Source organism: Rhinolophus ferrumequinum, chromosome 8, assembly GCF_004115265.2.
Source record: "Rhinolophus ferrumequinum isolate MPI-CBG mRhiFer1 chromosome 8, mRhiFer1_v1.p, whole genome shotgun sequence".
In the NCBI taxonomy this organism is placed as follows: domain Eukaryota; kingdom Metazoa; phylum Chordata; class Mammalia; order Chiroptera; family Rhinolophidae; genus Rhinolophus; species Rhinolophus ferrumequinum.
Genome location: NC_046291.1, coordinates 73,727,870 through 73,746,615, shown reverse-complemented (window position 1 = coordinate 73,746,615; position 18,746 = coordinate 73,727,870).

Genomic DNA, 18,746 nt, shown 5'->3' with positions numbered 1-18,746 from the left:
TAGAAAAGCTGAAAAAATCTGTACTGCCTCGTGACCTTGTAGCCCTGGTAATGTCACAACGCATTACTCATGTGTTTGTGATGATGCTGATATAAGCAAACTTACTGCCACTTATATAAAAGTACCATCTAAAGTTGTGTAAGTGCACTCTATGGTGTCTGTGTAACCATGACATCACCTACTGATGCATTTCTCAGAATGTATTCCCATTGTTAAGCAAGGGATGACGGTATGCTATGTTTTTTCCTACTTATACCTACCTATGACAGTTTAATTTATAAGTGAGGCAAAATAAGACATTAACACTGATATACAAGCATACCTTGTTTTATTGTGCTTGCTTTATTGTGCTGGGCAGATACAGCATTTTTTACAAAGTGAAGGTTGTGGCAACACTGTGTTGAGCAAGTCTATGGCCACCATTTTTTTCCTAACAGTCTCAAATGGTGGTTAGCATATTTTAGCAATATTTTAAATGAAAGTATGCACATTGTTTCTTCAATCATAATGCTATCACACTACACTACGCTTGATAGACTACAGTATAGTGTAAACACAACTTTTATACACACTGGGAAACCAAAACAAAATTGTGTGACTTGCTTTATTACACTATTCACTTTATCGTGGTGGTCTGGAACCTGCAATAACTTCAAGGTATGCCTGTACCGTAAGAAGTGATGTAAGTGGCTTTGGAGTCATTGTTCAGTAAAAGAAGGGTTACTCGAAGACAAGCACTGCAATACCACAACAGTGGATCTAATAACTGAGATGGCTACTAAGTGACTAACCTGTGTGTGTGTGTGGGGGGGGGCGGGGCGTGTACAGCAGGGAGACTCTGGATGAAGGATGATTCCCAGCCTTGGTGGCACAAAGCAGGCTGGTATGAGATTGCATCATGTTATTCAGAATGGCACGCAATGAAAATGTATGAATTGTTTATTTCTGGAATTTCCCATTTAATATTTTCAGACCACAGTTGACAGTAGGTAACAGAAACTGTGGAAAGAAAATCCTAGGATAAGGGGGAATACTGTACATAATTTTACTTCAGGGTTATAAGATTAACAAAATAAATTAGTGCAAACGTGGGACAGCACAGAAGGAGAGAACAACACTGCCTGGTAGGCACAATAAATGCTTAATTTAAGTGAAATGTAAGCCAAGTCTTACAGTGAATAGTCATGAACCTAAAGAAGGAGGGAAAGGACATTCCAGGCAGAGAAAACAACATGACACAAAGGGATAGAATTGTAAATAGCAAGACATAGTACACACATTATTCTGCTGTGACTGGGATTAGAATGGCAGAGGTTGTTATTTAGATGAGCAAACTCATAGATACAGACCAATGATGGATGGTTACCCGAGGGGAAGGAGGTGGAGAGAGGGCAAAATAGGTAAAAGCAGTCAAATATATGGTGACAAATGAAAACTAGACTTTTGGTGATGAGCATTCTATAGTATATGCAGGTGTTGGATTGAACACCTGAAGCTTATATAATGTTATTAACTAATGTTAACTCAATTAAAAAAAAGTTAAGGGATAAAAAATTATATGCCATGTAAGCACCAATGAAAAGAAACACAATGTATTTATATGAATGGCAGACGATACAGACTTTAAAGCAGAATGTATCATTAGCGATACGGAAAGTCTAATAACATAACTTCAAACTATATAAAGCAGCATTTTAAATGAGTAAAAAAGAAAATAGTTCAGGCAGAATATCAGGTAGAAGCAAGAAGATGAGGGGTCTTTTGACCTACGTATGTTATGAAGGTTCGATTTAATTTAAAGAGAATAGGAAATAACTAGAGGATTTTAAGCAGAGACTGGCATTATCCATTTACATTTTCGATAGAGCTGGCAGCGATGTGGAGTCTGAAACATAAGTGCCATCTCCCTTTCCTCCACACCAACCAAGAAAATATTGAATAAAATCCAAACATGCGAGAACTAAGGGATAAATACTGTCGTCAAGTATATGAAACGTTTATGAGAAGGATACTCAGCAGTTGTTCTGGGGGTCTGTGACAGACCAAACACAAAGAAATGAAAGCAGATAAAACCAATAGAGTTGAGCTGGACCTTTAGCAAAAGCACCTCAGTGGAGGGAAAGGGATACCCCCAGAATATGCTGAAATGGGCAATTGGAAATTTTCTTTCGTTAAATACTTGGGAGAACTGAAAACCACTATCACTTTGGGAGGATTTTTAGATATTCACTTTCCTGACAGCAAGAGGTATGATAAACTATATTTTGAAAGCACTTCAGCTTTATTGTGTTATGATCTGTAAAATCTAGAGGCGAATTTTCCCACCTTCCACACCCATCAAAAAACACTCAACTACTTAGAATATAGACAAATAAAACACTAATCATTTGTATTCATGACTACTTACTATTATCTTCAATTAAATGGTTATTTATACTAAGAGAAATCAACATTGGAATAAGTCTCATAATAGTTGCCACAATAATTTGGGGCACATTTTTCCTACATGTTTGTCTTTGTATATTACTTAAAAAAGAGCACCATGATCTAATAGAGTTTGTAAATAGGATTTAGAAAGTTTAAATACATTTGTGTTTTGCAGAACACCTCAAAGCCTTTAACAGGAGAACATTTATCTCTAATAAGTTTATCCAAGATTTTATCCCAGAGTATTGCCGTCAGCTCTGGCTGCCCTAACACAATACTATGTACTGGATGGATTCAACAACAGACATTTATTTCTCACACCTCAGAGGATTGGAAGTCCAAAATCAAGGTGTGGGTAGATTCCTGGCTTGTAGACAGCTGCCTTCTCACTGCATGCTTGCATATCCTCTCTTCAGTGCACAAGCATGGAGAGAGATATCTCTCTCTCCCTCTTCTTATAACAGCACTAGTTCCATAACGAGGATCCCACCCTCATGATATAATCTAAGCCTAATCCCCTCCCAAAGGTGCCAGTTCCAGATACCATCACATTGGGTGTTAGAGCTTCAGCATATGAATTGGGGTAGGGCATAAACATTCAGCCCATAACAAAAAGGATGATAAAATAAATTTTTAACTAAATTTATTTGACCATGGAATTCCATTTTTATAAATACAAGTTATATAGAAAACTATGCAACATATTCAATTTTTTTTTAATTTGAAAAAAAATACTTGATGATAGGAACTAAGCTTTCTTCAATTATGAAAATAAGGCGGAAAACTAACTCTCTATACTTTTACGATAGTATACAACTCTGCACTTTTTATATTTAATTTCCAAGACAGGATGCAAGATATCAATTATCCCATGAGGAAACGGGCTTAGAGAGATTATTTTCCCATTGTCTCAAATCTAATAAGCAACTATAAAAACACTTTTGCTATTAGAGTTAATATATAAGTTATCTTTTTAGCAGATACCCATTTGTGAGCAAAACAGGGTACTAAAGGTATAAAAATATGTAAGTTTTGAAGTCTTAACGTAAGGACTAATAAATTGGCTCTAATATTTGGTAGACTTACAAAGTAGTTCTATTCATAACTATTGAGGAAGTACTATTTTCAAATACCAAACCAGATAGGATGCGTGGACAAGAGGTTTAAAACAAGGCAATCATAGACAAGATGGAATGTCTAGTCCCTTAATTCAAGATCTTTGACAAATAAGTTCAATTTTGCTCTCCAGCCCGACCTCCCACTACTCTACACTGGATCCTTACAGACTAGTTAAACTGGTGTGTAACCCCTCAATGGTGTAAACGCTCCCCATTGAGACCGCTGAACACCTCACCGGTATTAATGTCATTCACTCTTACTGAATTTTTAAAAATTAACAAAATCTCTCCAGTTCTTTAATGTACAATATAAATGCTACCTTCTTGACATCTTCCCTTTCACCATAACCCCTACAAGCAATGTACCATTCTTCCGAAATTCCATCATGCTTAGTTTAAGCAACTAGCATGACTCTTATCACATGGGCCTTTGTTGCAGCTGTTTATTGTATTATCTTAAGTTCTAAATTAAATCAAAGATTGAGGGAGAACAGGGATTTTTTTTTTTTTACTTATTTAGTATATCAAACATTCTTGTTACCCATAACGGTATCTTGGATTCTAAGTGCTAAATATTTGATTTTTGAATCTGTTAGTGGATAAATGAATGAATGAATGAATGGATGGATGAATTCAGGGCTTCAGATGAATATTAGAACAGAATTATGCCTCATTATTTATTTCTCCTATTTCTGATCTTTAGGTATTAGCATGAGGTTGAGGGGAAAAATATGCCGGATTTAGGGGGAAAAAAAGAGATAAACTAAATAACAGACATACGAAATAGGTCATTGCCATATTTGTATGCCATCAAACACTCATGACTAACTTGAAATATAATCTGCTCTCTGAATGTTAACATAATGTGAAGTGTCTATCATAAAATAACTATTCTCAGTTTTTGTTTTGTTGTTTTGACTTTGAATTATTGCTGTTAAATGGACTAAAATATAGAATTTAAAACCCAATAGCATTTAATAGATCTACAGTTAGGAGATATATATATATATATATATATATATATATATATATATATATATATATATATATATAATCTCCTGTTGGTTTTGCATTTACACATTCTTTCAACAAATATTTTCTGGTACTCTCTGTGTCCACTTGAGGCTTTCAGCTAACTGTGGAGACAGACATAAATTAAATTATCACAGAACTAAAAGTAAAGGAGCTATTGTGCTGAGAATAAGAATTTGCATAGACTAGTGAGAGCATATCATAAAATATTTAACCTGGTAAGGGAGGACAAGTGAAGTTTTCCTCCATCGTTTACGAGTATTTTAGATCTAAAGAACTGACAACAATTAATTAACAAAGATTAAGAGTATTCTGTCTGGAGCACAGGAATGCATTCTATGATGATTAAGAATATCTGGAGTTTAAAAAACTGACGAAAGTGAAATGAAGTGAAAGAAGTGGATAGGAGCCTAAGAAAGGTCTTTGGGATCATATTAATTCTTTGGGCCTCTAGAAGTACAGGAAGTCAATAGTTTCCAAAATATCACACCCTCTGAAGGGTGAAATTATGTGTCATCTCCCAGTTTATTATGGTAATTTACACATGATAAGAACTATTTTTGCATATAGAAGAATGAAGAAATAAAATTACAATTTTGTATATTCAAAAAAATATACAAATGAATAACTTTTATTTTCTTTCTTTCTGTGGCAAACCCAGTCACTTTTAGGCATATGAAAGAAATGTGCTGTTTTTAAAGTTTCTTATATCCTAAAATGTTGTACATTAGGAAATATGTAATCAGCATTTTTTGTTTTGACATCTATTGAATGGGTCATGTTTTCATGATGAATTTTCAAAACTCTGAGTAAGTTGTTCCCATTTCCTCATTCCCGTTCACTTTATTCACTCATAAATACCTCAATTGGGTGATGGCAAACATCCATCAAATTCAGTTTCCTGACAGAAGCTTTCAGGTTGAGTCTTGAAGGGTCTCTACCAGAGGCTAGGTACTGTGTTACAAGCCAAGGATGTAAGAGGAAATATGACAATTTGTCTGCTTTCATGGAGCTTCCTTTAAAGATGGAGAAGACAGACATTAAACAAGTTAATAACAAAGAAGTTGCTTTCTGAGAGAGAAAGGGGCTAAGGCAAAATTTAAATATGATAGAATTTGGAGATTACTGCTTTGGGAGATGGCTTCCATAATTATAAAGATCAGGGTCAAATAACAAGTACAGTTTGAATATCATTCTTCAAATGCCTCTGTGAAAAGAGCATAGCCATAGACATGCATTTTAACTGTGCAATGTGTGTTTTCAATTCTTTTTATTATCTTTGGATTTCCATGCTATCCAGAATAGGTAAGAAGCATTAAACCCACTAACACCTAAACAAAGAATAGTAAAACACCCTAGTAGAAATGGGATATGTTTTCCCGAGGAGGAGCACATATTTTTTAAATGTTAAATTTAAGTTAGGTTATCAAGTTGGCTCACCAGCCCCCAGACAGTGCAGCTTCCAGGGTTACTTGGTCCTTTTATTATCCTGCAGGCTTTCTATGGAGTTATGCTACTACTGTATGAACCAGATTAGAGCATGTAAGATGCACTGTGAATGTGAAATGAAACTGAAAGTCTTCTTACAGATGAAGAGAAAAAGAGGAAAGGAGAGGGGTAATGGGAGAAAAAAGAGAAAGAATGGGATACAGAGAGAGAGGAAATGAGGAAAAATAAATGAGAGGATGAAACAGAGAGGGAGAGAGAAACAGAGCAAGTAAGAGAGCAGGTAGTGCCCAGAAGGTAGAGACACCTGCTGTGCAGGGCTACTGCTCAGGGTGTGTGGGCAGGTGCTTCTATTCCACATGATTACCCAAAGGTTTCAATCTCCATATTCCATGGCAGGTGGGAAAAACGGCACAAAGCATTATTTTATGTTTATTTAGAACTCAGGTTGTGGCTTCTACTACCAAAGCCATACCTGAAGGCAGGTTAAAGTCACAATGTTCTTTACAGAATGTGCATTCAATTCAATCCATATTTTTGGGTTACTGACTAAACTGAAGAGGGAACCATAATTAGTAACTATATTTCCCTTTACCTGTACTGCGTTCCTAGAGACAGAACATTAACTAAGGAACAAATATGGGAATGGTTAAGGTTTTCCACGTGAGTCCTCTTCTTTCCTGGAACTCAAAGAAAAAAGAACAAAACAAAACTGCTTTATATGTGGTTTGACAAACAACACATTATTTCCCCTTTCTTTGGGAACAATGTGTTTATTTCCTCTTGACCAGATCATCCCTTAGCTACTTGACCTTAAGGAAGGAAATTAATTAATTCTGCTGGATCTCAATTTCTTCAGCTGTAAAACAAGGATACTAAAAGTACCTACTGCATAAGATTGTTAAGAATATTAAATGAGATTATTTGTATAAAAAGCTTACACTACAAAAGTATTCAGTGGCTATTAGTCCCAAGGGCATTCTGGAATGGACAACGGGAGTGGAGGAAGACTTCACAGGCGTGAAATGGAACAGACAGCTGAGTGGGTAGGTGGGTCTCAAGCAGAAAATTAAAGTGTGCATTTTTGTACATGAAGATTGGGAAATATGTCACATCATGCAAGGGGACCTAAGAGAGCAACAGAAAAGTGAAAATATTTAAAGGGTAGATAGAAGAATCAACATCTTTAATGAAGACTGGAACTGAAGATGGAACTGAAAGAAAGATAATAGAAAAATCAGAAAAGTCAAGAGAAGTGGACATTTTAAGCAAGGAGAATTAATAATATCGAATGTTCTTGTATAAGAGATAAAAAGATGTCCCTTTTATCAACGAGGAGATCTTGGTAACGTTCTAAGACTCTATTTCAGGGGAGTGGGGAGATGATAGTCTGAATGGCTTTGATTTTAGAAGTACATTGGAGAGAAATGAAGATTGTGAATATAGAAATTCTTTTTCAGAAGTTTGGCTATAAAAGAAAAAGAGACACAATGTTTGCAGAGAAATTTGTAGCAAATTATGACAACTGCAATGAAATGTGTTCTCTAAAGTCGTGGTAGGCATCATAGTAGTCCTCCAAAGAGGTCCATGCCCTAAACCCCAGAAACTGTAAATAGGCTGCCTTTCATGAAAAAAGCAAGATAACAGACATGGTTAAGGTTTATAAATCTTGAAATTGGAGGTAATCCTGGATTATCACAATAGGCACTATCTAATTACATGAGTCCTTAAAAGCAAACAACCTTTCCTGGCAGTTCTCAGTGAGAGAAGGGTCACAGAGATGCAAAGTTTCTTCCTTTGAAGATGCAGAAAGGGTGCCACAAGCCAAGGAGTACAGACACTTCATGTTTCATTCCTATTTCCCCTTCAATTTGGGAGTAGTAATGTCTTCTCATTATTGCTATTCCCTGGATGTTGTACCGCCATCGTTGGACCCCTTAACCCTACTTATGCCTCTGTCAATGATCCTTTTATTATACTCTCTTCCATTAAATCCTGTGTGTACCATCAACTTCTACCTGGACCTTGGCTAACATTGCTTTGGAGACCACTGTAAGGACTCTGGTTTTACCTTGAGTAACATGGGAAGTTTGGGGCATATTTTGAGCTCTGCAACTAATCAGATGTGTGACTTTGAACAAGTCACATAGCCTTTACCCACTTCAGTGTATTCATCTGTAAAATAAAATAATTGTTCTTGTGAATCATATCAGAGGCCTTTTATATTTTGGAAAAGTATTTAATATATCGGTTAACTTTACACTGGTTACTCTGATTCTTTATTAACTGGATGAATTAATTTTGTGGTTCCATACCTTTCCTTATATCAAAAGAAAAAAAAAAAGAAAAAAAAGAGAAAAAAAAGCCTCCATCCCAAGCAATTTTTAAAAATGCATTTCCTGGAGATTATTTTCTATCTTTTTAAAAATACATTTCTATATATACCTATATATCTTATCTTACTATAGGGGAACTTCATCTGTGTGAATGGTTTTCCTTCTTATATTTTAGAAATTCTGGACAGTTGCTATAATTGTTGAAAGAAATTATTGAAATTTTGAAGATAGAGATACCAAAATTATTCCCTAGGTGCAGATTTGATATAGAAAGAGAAATAATTAACCACAAACTTTAAAAGGATCATATTTGCTTATCCACGTATAATACATATTTAAAGTAGTTAATACGAGATGAAAAAAACAAAGAGATTCTGAATATACTCTTGGAAACCCATTTTGTATATTAAACGTGTGTAAAGTATTTAGTATCCACCAGATAGTAATTTTCAGCAGTTGGGAATAGTTGTTTAATTTTAAACATCCTTTTCCTATAATATTGATTGATCAAAGATAGCTAATTGGATTCTCTCCTTTATTGCTCGATACTTTTGTTCTTGATTTGGCTGTGAAATTATGAGTTTACGAAGTTAAGTTACTTGTCAAAGAAAATGTATTATTCCTCTGAACACTCACTTAGCATTCTCATAACTTAACTATGTTGCAACTTATTTTTGTTTTATTGTCTTTAATATTTCTATGATTGATCTAGAAAGTACAGGTTTTTAAAAATCATACTGGGTCCACTGCCATTCCCTACTCTCTCAACATTTTAATGAATGTTTATTTCAACATCAATAGTAGCATTTAAAGGGGAGAAAAATCACAACAGATCACATTCTGACTAGAAAATGTCAACGGAAGTGGAATTGGAATAGTAGCATATACATTTTCCCTGTAATGTGAGGCATGTTTTATGGGCTGATTTTAGAGGTTCTTAATGTGAATCATGTTATTTGTAGCATCAATATGTAGAACATACTATTGCCTCATTGTTGAATCTTGAACTATTTCTCTGACTTAGAGTTTAAGGGTTCACAACAATAAGATTTATGGGAATTGTACTGATACTCTATGTCTTATGTGTAAATGTAGATCTTTCCACAAGGGCAGAGACAAAGAACAATGACAGACTGCATGCAGGTCTATGTTAAGATGCTCCTTATATCACTACCTAAACTAACCTAACTAGTTGTTATTTGTCTTATATCCCTTATATATTTGTCTTATAAGATTGTACGTAATTTGAAGGTGGGTATAACTTTATATTCACTGTTGTATACTTTAAAAGATCCTGTCACCTAGTATTATTGCAATCAATAATTATAAATGTATCTATTCCTTCAAAGGATAAGAATATGAGTGCAAAGAAATCCAGTAACTTTTGAAAGTCTTGCAACTAGTTAGTGGTAGAAGGGGGTATAAAATCCATATCTCTTGACTTTCAGACCATTTATATCTTATCTCTCTACCACTTACTTGGAACTTCTCTATGAACTTCCTACTACCTATCTCTTGTCTTGAAATCCCTTCATCTAACATGTTTCTTTTTAAAACTTCCATAGTAATCTTGGAAATCTTAAGAATGGTTTTCTGCTTCTTTTGTCAAGAGAATGCATTCATGTTATGTCTTTTTATGTTCTTCATCCCTGTGTGACAGATGAAATATTGAACTTGTAATGCTGCACATATGTTATGCTAATTATAGTAGCATATTGTATTGCTTTGACCTTTACAACACTATAATTTGATTGGCTGATTAGTCAAGTTCATAGTGTTTACAGTCTTGCCCAATCCAACCAATCGAAATATAGAATATCGAAAAGGTCAAAGTAGTATGTTTTCTTAAGCTACATTCAGTCTTCTCTTTACTGGTCAAATAATGGCTTCTCATAAAAATAAAGAAATCCTGTGAAATAAAGCATATCTGAGAATAGTACATATAATGAGTATTTTAATTTGATTAAGTTGATGTCAACTTTCCTGTTTTCAAACTTGATTCTCTTAAGAGAACTGGTTAAATTTTTATTGAAGTTGTGTTATCACAGACTGTGTTTCACTTTTCTCTAAATATCCAGCACCATAGAAGTATTATATTACCATGCTTAATATGTAAATGTATTGGAAAGATGAATAAAATTTGCAAACTATACTTAAAGTGGTTCATTCTCTCCCCTTAGTTTTATGATACCACACTTTCCTTTGTCTCCTTTGCAGTCTTATCGCATTATTTCTGGGTTCAAGGCTTAGAACCAGACGCTCTTCCCAATATATTCTTTCTTTCTGGGAAATATAATTAGTACAACATATACCAGTCATTATCCATAAGATAATGTCTCTCAAGTGTGTATCTCTAGAACTCGCTTAGGAGTTATAGACCCCTATCTCTAATTGCCTATTTTAATTTCCAGTTGCATTCCAGGAGGAACTTGATTTTATAATGTTAGAAACCAAACCATGACCTTCCTCATCACGCTTGTTTTTTTTTTTTCTCCCAGTGTCCTTATCATACTGAATGGCACTACTATCTAATATGACTCAGAAGAAATCTAATAGTCATTCTTATTATTACCCTCACTACCACCCAACATGTTACTAAGACCAGTAGCTTTTACCTTCTACATATTTCTTTATTGTGTTTACTTTTCTCTTTCATCACTGCTTCTTCCCTAGCCAAAGTACAACCATCTCTTACCTAGGCCACTGGATAACCACCTATTGTTATATTTTCATCATTCTCATAAGGAAAACAGAGTTTTATTTTCAAAATAAAACTCGACAATGTCATTACCTCTTTTATTCACCTCCTCTGTGATATTCCATTGTTTCTAGGACACAGATCAAATCTTTTATGTTGTCTACGATACTTCCCCATGATCTCACATCTGTCTCATCCCAATCTACCTTCTGTGTCCCCCTTTTTGCTTCGGCCATGCATTCTGGTTCTTACAGTGTTCCTTATTATTCTAGGGCCATTTGATTCTATATTTTAGTCTGGCTAAATCTTTTTTTTTTTTCTTTTCTAGTTACAAGAGTGGAACTCAGAACAAATTCTTTGTCCACTAAATCAGTAGACCTGCTCTAAGAGGATATAGACTCACCAATTATGAAGAAAGCAAAGCATGTGTAATGTGTTGTTGCATTTTTCTTAGATCTATTATCATCAAATATTAGGATGATCTGTGATAACAAGCAAAGAGTAGAGTTACTCCAGACAGATATGGACACACTGAGTTTGTAGCTAAATATATGTTCTATGAAAATTACTGCCTGATGAATCTAATCATCAAACAAAGAACAAAAAGAAAAACATCAGAATATTAATGCCATCTACATCGATATCCTTGGTTCCAGACCAGGGATGATTTGTTTTTCACTCTGAGACTATCCTTCCTCATGCCAATTCAGGTGGGTTAGGAAAGAAGGAATTGGTTTACCTAAATTTCTTTGTCTTTTCCAATGTCTGTGAAGTAGTCGATATCTATCATTTCTAAAATTCTAAATTCCTCAATTCTTTCATTTAAACTTTCATTAATTTATTAATTTATAGTTCATGTATTCATGCATACACTCAACAGATCCTTACTGAGGACGTTGTGCTAGGACTAGAGATATACAAGATGAAAAAGAACAGGCAAAGTTTCTAACTTCAAAATCTAACAGACTATCCTGGTTGATGAAGGAAGGCTCCCTAAAGAAAGTGATATTTGGGACTGAGATCTGACTGCGAAGCAGGAATTACTTAGTAAAAATATGATCATATATGACAGTCTTCTGCCTAAAATCCTCCAGCAGCTTCCCCCTACAAAGAGAGAAATCCAAACTCCTTACCATGGCCTTCAAAACCCTTTTTTTCTGGGAATTCTCCCTCTAAATTTTCACAGGCTTTGTTTCTCTTTATCATTTCCTTTCCAGTTTAAAATACCACCTTTACAAACTTTCAGTCTAAAGAAATAGATCTTTGTCCAAATTATTTTTACCTTTTTTCCACAAATATTCTTTTGAAATTCCTTGTTTGTGTATCATCTATGTCTCTCAGAATACAAGTTGCATAGGAGAATGATCCTTGTCTGTGTTGTTCCTTACTGTATCTTATACCACCTAGAAGAGTGCACAGCACATAGAGAAAGCTTAGTAAATATTCCTTCAGTGAGAAATACTATTTAGACTGAGAGTATCCTTGTGTGCGTCATAGCACCTTTTATATTTGCTGTGGTCTCTTGTCTTGGAATTATATTAAATTTAATTTTCAAAAATTTGAATTTTTCTTAAACATTCCAAAATGATGAATTAAATAAGAACATATATTTAACATAACAAAGATAGTATAGGCCATGTGTTACGTTTCCTTAGTCCTTCCCAATCATGAAAGAATAGGGTTAGATAAAAGTGAATTGAATTTCTGTTCATATTTTAAAATTGATTCTCAAAGTACCAGGATTAAGGTCAAACTTGATTTTTCTGGAAATAGTTGCTTCTTTTTGTCCCTTGAACAAGTCAGAGTCATTTGGCATCCTTGCAAAGATTTCTCCCTCCTCTGTGGGTTCTAAACTATGGGAGAGACCAAGAATTATTCACTCAGCGGATGGTATATTGCTTGATAAAATCGTTAGCAAAACGGTCAAAGGAGAAACAACTTAGGGGTTAAATGAGAGGCAAATTTCATTTTTCCTTTTTTTTTTTTTTTTGTCCCTTTTTTCTTCCTGTAGCTCAATGCAAAAACTGTGGTTTTGCTGTTTGAGGAAAACATAATAGATTAGTAAGTTTCTTGTTTTCAGCAGCTTTAAGGATGAGTTGAAAAATATAGGTACTCTGTTTTAATGAAAAACTACTAGTTTTGGTGGTAAATATGAATGAGTTAACTTACCCTAAATTAAACAAATAGTATTTATCAAGTAAAATTTTATAGAATGTAATTGGCAATCATAGACTATTGAAGTGTTTTGCTTGTTTGTTTTTGTTTTTGTCCTCAAGTCCAAAAGCCTTAGTTACAAACGGCTTCAACATTTTCTGTGTAAGTTATCTTAATGACAAAGGAATTGGACATTCAGAGGTTTGGAGTTAGAACCCAAAACCATCTACCATAATCAAACAAGTTTTGTGAAATCTCATAGTTCTCCATAAGATTCATGGAGATTCTGCTTTGTTGATCAGAAAATTCCCTTCTGAATTCTCAGTAACTAATTCCCCAAACTTATAAGTAAGATTATGGTTCAGGAAAATATGATACTTAATTGCCGGCCTAAGTCATTGGCAGTTTGAGAGATAGGATTTGGATAGTAGTGGAAAATCAAACTATCACACAATGTTGGAGGTGGAAGAAAACTTAGAGAATATGGGCCCACCCTTTTTGTTTTACAAAGTAAATAATGCTTCAGGGAATTGCCTTAGAGTTTATTAGCACCAGAGATTACCCTCAAATTCTGACTTCCTGTCACACCATCTGGTCAACTTCCTGATGGCTCTGCACCGATTTCCCACGACTTGGTACTGCTGTGAAATAGATCTCTTATTTCTGTGCACTTAATTTAATGACAAAACAATGCAGAATAATCAAAATATCTTATCAGGTAAAGCTCATGACAGATTTCAAGAGATGAGAGCTCATAGTAAATAATTTTCTGAAGACCTTTCAACTCTCTCTAATAATATGCTTGACCATATACAGATTAGACTAACTTTCTCTAGCCCTGGACATTTTAATACTGGATTTATATCCTTGCTGGACAAACACGATAGTTTTCTGCATTATTTCCCTCTACTCTGGCAGTCAACATTGTCAATGATGTTGAAGCACTGTTATAGAAGAAGGAAAAAAAAATTCTGATTTATCCAGTTTTAAAATACTTGTTTGATGATGTGTTAAACAAACCCATTATCACAATTAAATTTAAACAAAGGTTTTGACTATTTAAAAGTATTTGACTTTTCTCTTAACAAAAACAACAACAAAGACATATGGTCCAAAATGAGAGAATCAACTATATAAAAACAGATGGAGGGCAGTTTTATTGGAAGATAGATTGAAATTTAGGAAATTTCTTCAGCAATATATATTTTTTAATCTACGTTGGACCAAATGTTACATATTCAGTAAGTTAGCAAGAAAAGGATTTATTCCCCCACCCCCTACACACACACTCAGATGTACGGATATCAGATCCTTGCTTTATAACCTATGGAAACCTGCCCAAAGACCAGAGGCATATAAGATTAAAATCTGGAAACTATAGCTTCTAAACAGTATATGTTGGGTCTTTTTAGGGATTTATTGGTGAAAACTCTACTTATAAAATGGAAAGAGGGTTTTGACAGAGGAGAAGCATTTCTATCAAGAGGCCCTAAACAATTGTTTCCTCAGATTTTGAAGCCACTCCCCCAACACGTGATTAATCTCTTATTCCCTGGCTGAGCAAGTAACCATTTTAATTAGACTCTTGAGGCAAGCAACATTGTGTCCATGGTAACAGGTATAAAAAGAACTTAAAAAAAAAAAAAAGAAAAGAAAATATGTGATAACTGAAAATGTGTTTAAATCATGATAAAAGGACTTAAACAGATGTTATTTTTTCAAAGTGTTATTTTAAAAAAGAATTTTAAAGGGCTCTTGATATGAGAAAAAAATCATTTTTGGATGCATCTTTAGGGAAGGTTTCTCACTCTTAAAAGCTGTAGTTCATGATTGCCATGGGTGATTTGGGTTCCTGGTAAATGAAAGGGATGCGGGGGGTGGGGGGGAGGGGCAGAAATCAGAAAGGAAAACCAAGGTACATTCAGTTAGATGCTTAAATGCAAGTGAGTTAAATGTCTTCTGTGCTATTTAATAGATTGCATGTGTAGCATTTCCTTTCTATTAAAGTTTGTGTTCAGAAAAGAAAAAGTGAAGGACTTGAGTTTTGGCGATGAATCAGAATGTGGATAAATCTGGACATATTACCTAGAGAATGGAATGAAAGGAAGGTCAGAGAGCAGTGCTTCCTTAAATGGTAGGTGCACTTTCTACAGCTTTAGGCAGTAACTACCATGTCAAATGATTTTTTTTAGACTATGAATTTGACCTTCTCTTTATTATATGCATTTATACTTGAAAACACACACAAACACACACACATTTATTTATTTATTTATTTTTATGTTTATATCCATGGGAATTGGCAAAGGATTGTCATTTTCTTAGTGACCCAGGTTTTCAGAATCAGCAAAAGCCATTATGTACAAGGACAGTGTAAGAAAAGGCTGTTCCTTCTTGTGTTCATTTTTTGCTTTTCTGCCAACACTTGCCCACTCTCTAGGAACAGGGATTCTGCCACTTTGTTGAAAATGAGTTATAATTCCCTCAAGTTTACTGTCCCTCAGAGGGCCCAGGCAAGATCCATGGAACGAAGTGACAGGTAAAGTTATAAGAGGAAACCCAGAGAGAGTAGGAGGAAAGGCAATTTCGGAACTGGCAAAAGGGTGGCTTATTTTGGCTGGACTTGTCCTGTAGTTCAAATACCTACTGATTGAAAGCAAATTGGACATTAAGGAAGGCTGGAGTCCCATGTAAAGGAAAACAAACAGTGACCCTAAGTTGGTCTTGGAGGAAGTCAAACCTCTTGTTGTTTTGCTTCAAATCATGAAAGGGCCTAAATATTGCTTTGTGCGCAACATAATTTTCAGTTCTTTTGGTTTTGGCTAAATAAACTGCTTATCCGAAAAAATGCCATCCGGTGCAGGTGAACTCTGTGGAGCAGGAGAGAATGTGGGAACATAGAATTTAAGAGAATAGAGATTAAAAGGCATTACTTTATTTTTTTTATTGAAATATAGTTAATATACATTATTATATTAGTTTCAATTGTACAAGATTGTTATTCAACATTAATATAGTTAACTAAGTGATGACAACACTATGTCTAGTAACCGTCTGTCATTTAAAATTTGCACTCAGATCTAATGTTTAAATTAATAGGCTTTCAAAGACTTAGTATGTCTATACTTATCATATGGCATAAAGATTAAAACAGCATAGTGCTAGTACACATACTGTTTATTTGAACAGGAAATTGCATTTCATGTATCATTCACAACTTGACAGTAGTTACAGAAGATGTTCCTAATTATACATATGCGCACACAAGCTCACGCACACATATAAACTTACTCATACAAACACACACACACACTTACACTTCCATGCACACACGATAAAAGTTTCTGCACCATGGCTGTACATGTCGTCTGTATTATAGAGAGATTTCATTCTACCACTCCATCACATGTGGGTATAAATAATACCTACATGTAATTAAATTCTACACCCTGAAGTTTCATTTCACCCTGTCTCAATTTGCCTAAAAGTAAAATTGTATGTGGTTTTAAGACATTAGCAATAAAAGGAGGATCTTTTCTCAAAATGTGTTTTTCGGGATATAATTTGCAGAATATGAATAGGTGACTCATGAGAAGAAGGGCTCCAGAGCTACATATGTTTCCAGAAGCTATGAGTTAAATAAAGTTACCCTTTTTTTTAATGATAAATTTCTCAACTCTTTTTAATCTGTTTAGTACAAATTTCTATATGACAATGAGTTCTTCAGTATTTGTCAAACAAATTTGCTTATAGAGCCTTACTTTTCACAGCATCTTTGAAAACTATTGTAACACAAGGTGGGGAATACTGATAAAGGGACAGGTGGTTTGGTTCAAAAGGTTTCTGGCTCAAAGATTACGTCCTTCTAAAATGAATGCTAGTTACATTTTTTTGTACACCTACTAGGCCAAGCACTGTACAACAGCTTCTTTTATTCTTGGGACAACCCCATGAGACATATATGAATATCTGCAGTTAGTGGCGAAACAAACTAAGGTCCAGGGAAGCTAAATATTTTTTTCCCGATATTCATACAGTTAACAGAGGAGATGAATCTGACATTTGAAACAGCTTTGTTTTTCTTGTAGGCTGTGTTCTACTAGGGATGATAAGCAGCTTACTGACTTATTTTTTTTAATCTAAGATTTAATCAGGGTCCAGGCATGCAATGTGAAAGCAAAAATACATTTTTTTTTTTTTTAAGCAGTGTAAGTACCTTCCTACGTGTCATAATTTCAGAGGGCCCAGGAAGTTCCCCTCTTCAGAATACCTTCTCTACATAATGCAAAAATTTTGAATAGAAATGTTTTGCTTAAAATATATCTTTTCTCCCTTTGAAAAATGTAAATATTCTTGCATATACTTCAAGGATGTGTCAATACGTTAAAGGCATTCCCAAGTCTGAATGAGGAGCAGCATTCCTTAGAGAAAACTTAAAATAAAAATAGAAAGAAACAAAACCAGACACCTTACAAAACCCTTGACTTTTTAAAGCATTTAAAGTGGGAGTTCAGAAAGCTTTATAGTTTTGTTCATTTGTTTGTTTTAAGTTCCCCAGGTAATTTTAGCAATCACTACTTAAATCTTTGTCTCTCTTCTCATTTCTCAATGTGAATGGATTAATTAGACAGGCATTATTACAGCATAGATAAAACAATGAATCTGGAGTTGCAAGACTTGAGCTGAAATCCTAGCCTCCCCACATGATCTCTGTAAGACTGGGTGAAGTAAATCATCTCCCTGGACTTCAATGTCATCATTTGATACTGGAGATGCTAACATTCCTGAAAATATTGTTATTATTACTAAAAAGACATAGTCGGTGCAAAGAGCTATTTGCATGCTATCTACTTATTGTTTAATCATCTTTCTTGAGAGTACAGTTCCTTTCATGTGACACATGGACATGTTAACACAACAGTTGTTTCCATTTGGGGGCAGACAAGCTGATATAAAGAGAAAAGGGGCAAAGCTAGAGGAATTTCTCCTTTGTCCTTTTTGTATTTGTAATTCTTCCCGGGGTCTTTTTCATCAGAGCAGGACTAGAGAAACATTTTAGCTGCAGGTGTTTCCCTACCACTTCACGACAGATTCTGGATCAGGTTCAGCTTGTTTGAGCATTTCCTATTGGCAGCTAGTGCCACTTAAAATATAAAGTTGACTCAGCAGACCACACCATGCTCAAAGGTAGATCCACGTTTTTGATTATACCTGATATTTGAATATACCACCTCCTGAACGTGAGTTTGATAAAGAAAGGGATTCATGTGAACTATTTTAAGAGTTTACGGAGTAGTCATAAAAAGGAATATCTTAAAGCAAATCCTTTTCAATACTAAAACAATCTCAAAAATGAATAATTGAAAATCATATTTGAATATACAATTAAGATTTTGTATTTTTAATTGAGTGCCCAATTTATTCATTGAATCGGTATAATGTGATATGGGAACTTAGATTCTTGTTCTTATATTTCTTTTGATTGGTTGATTTTTCTGGATAGGTTGACTTGACTCAACTTAGAAACCCCAACTC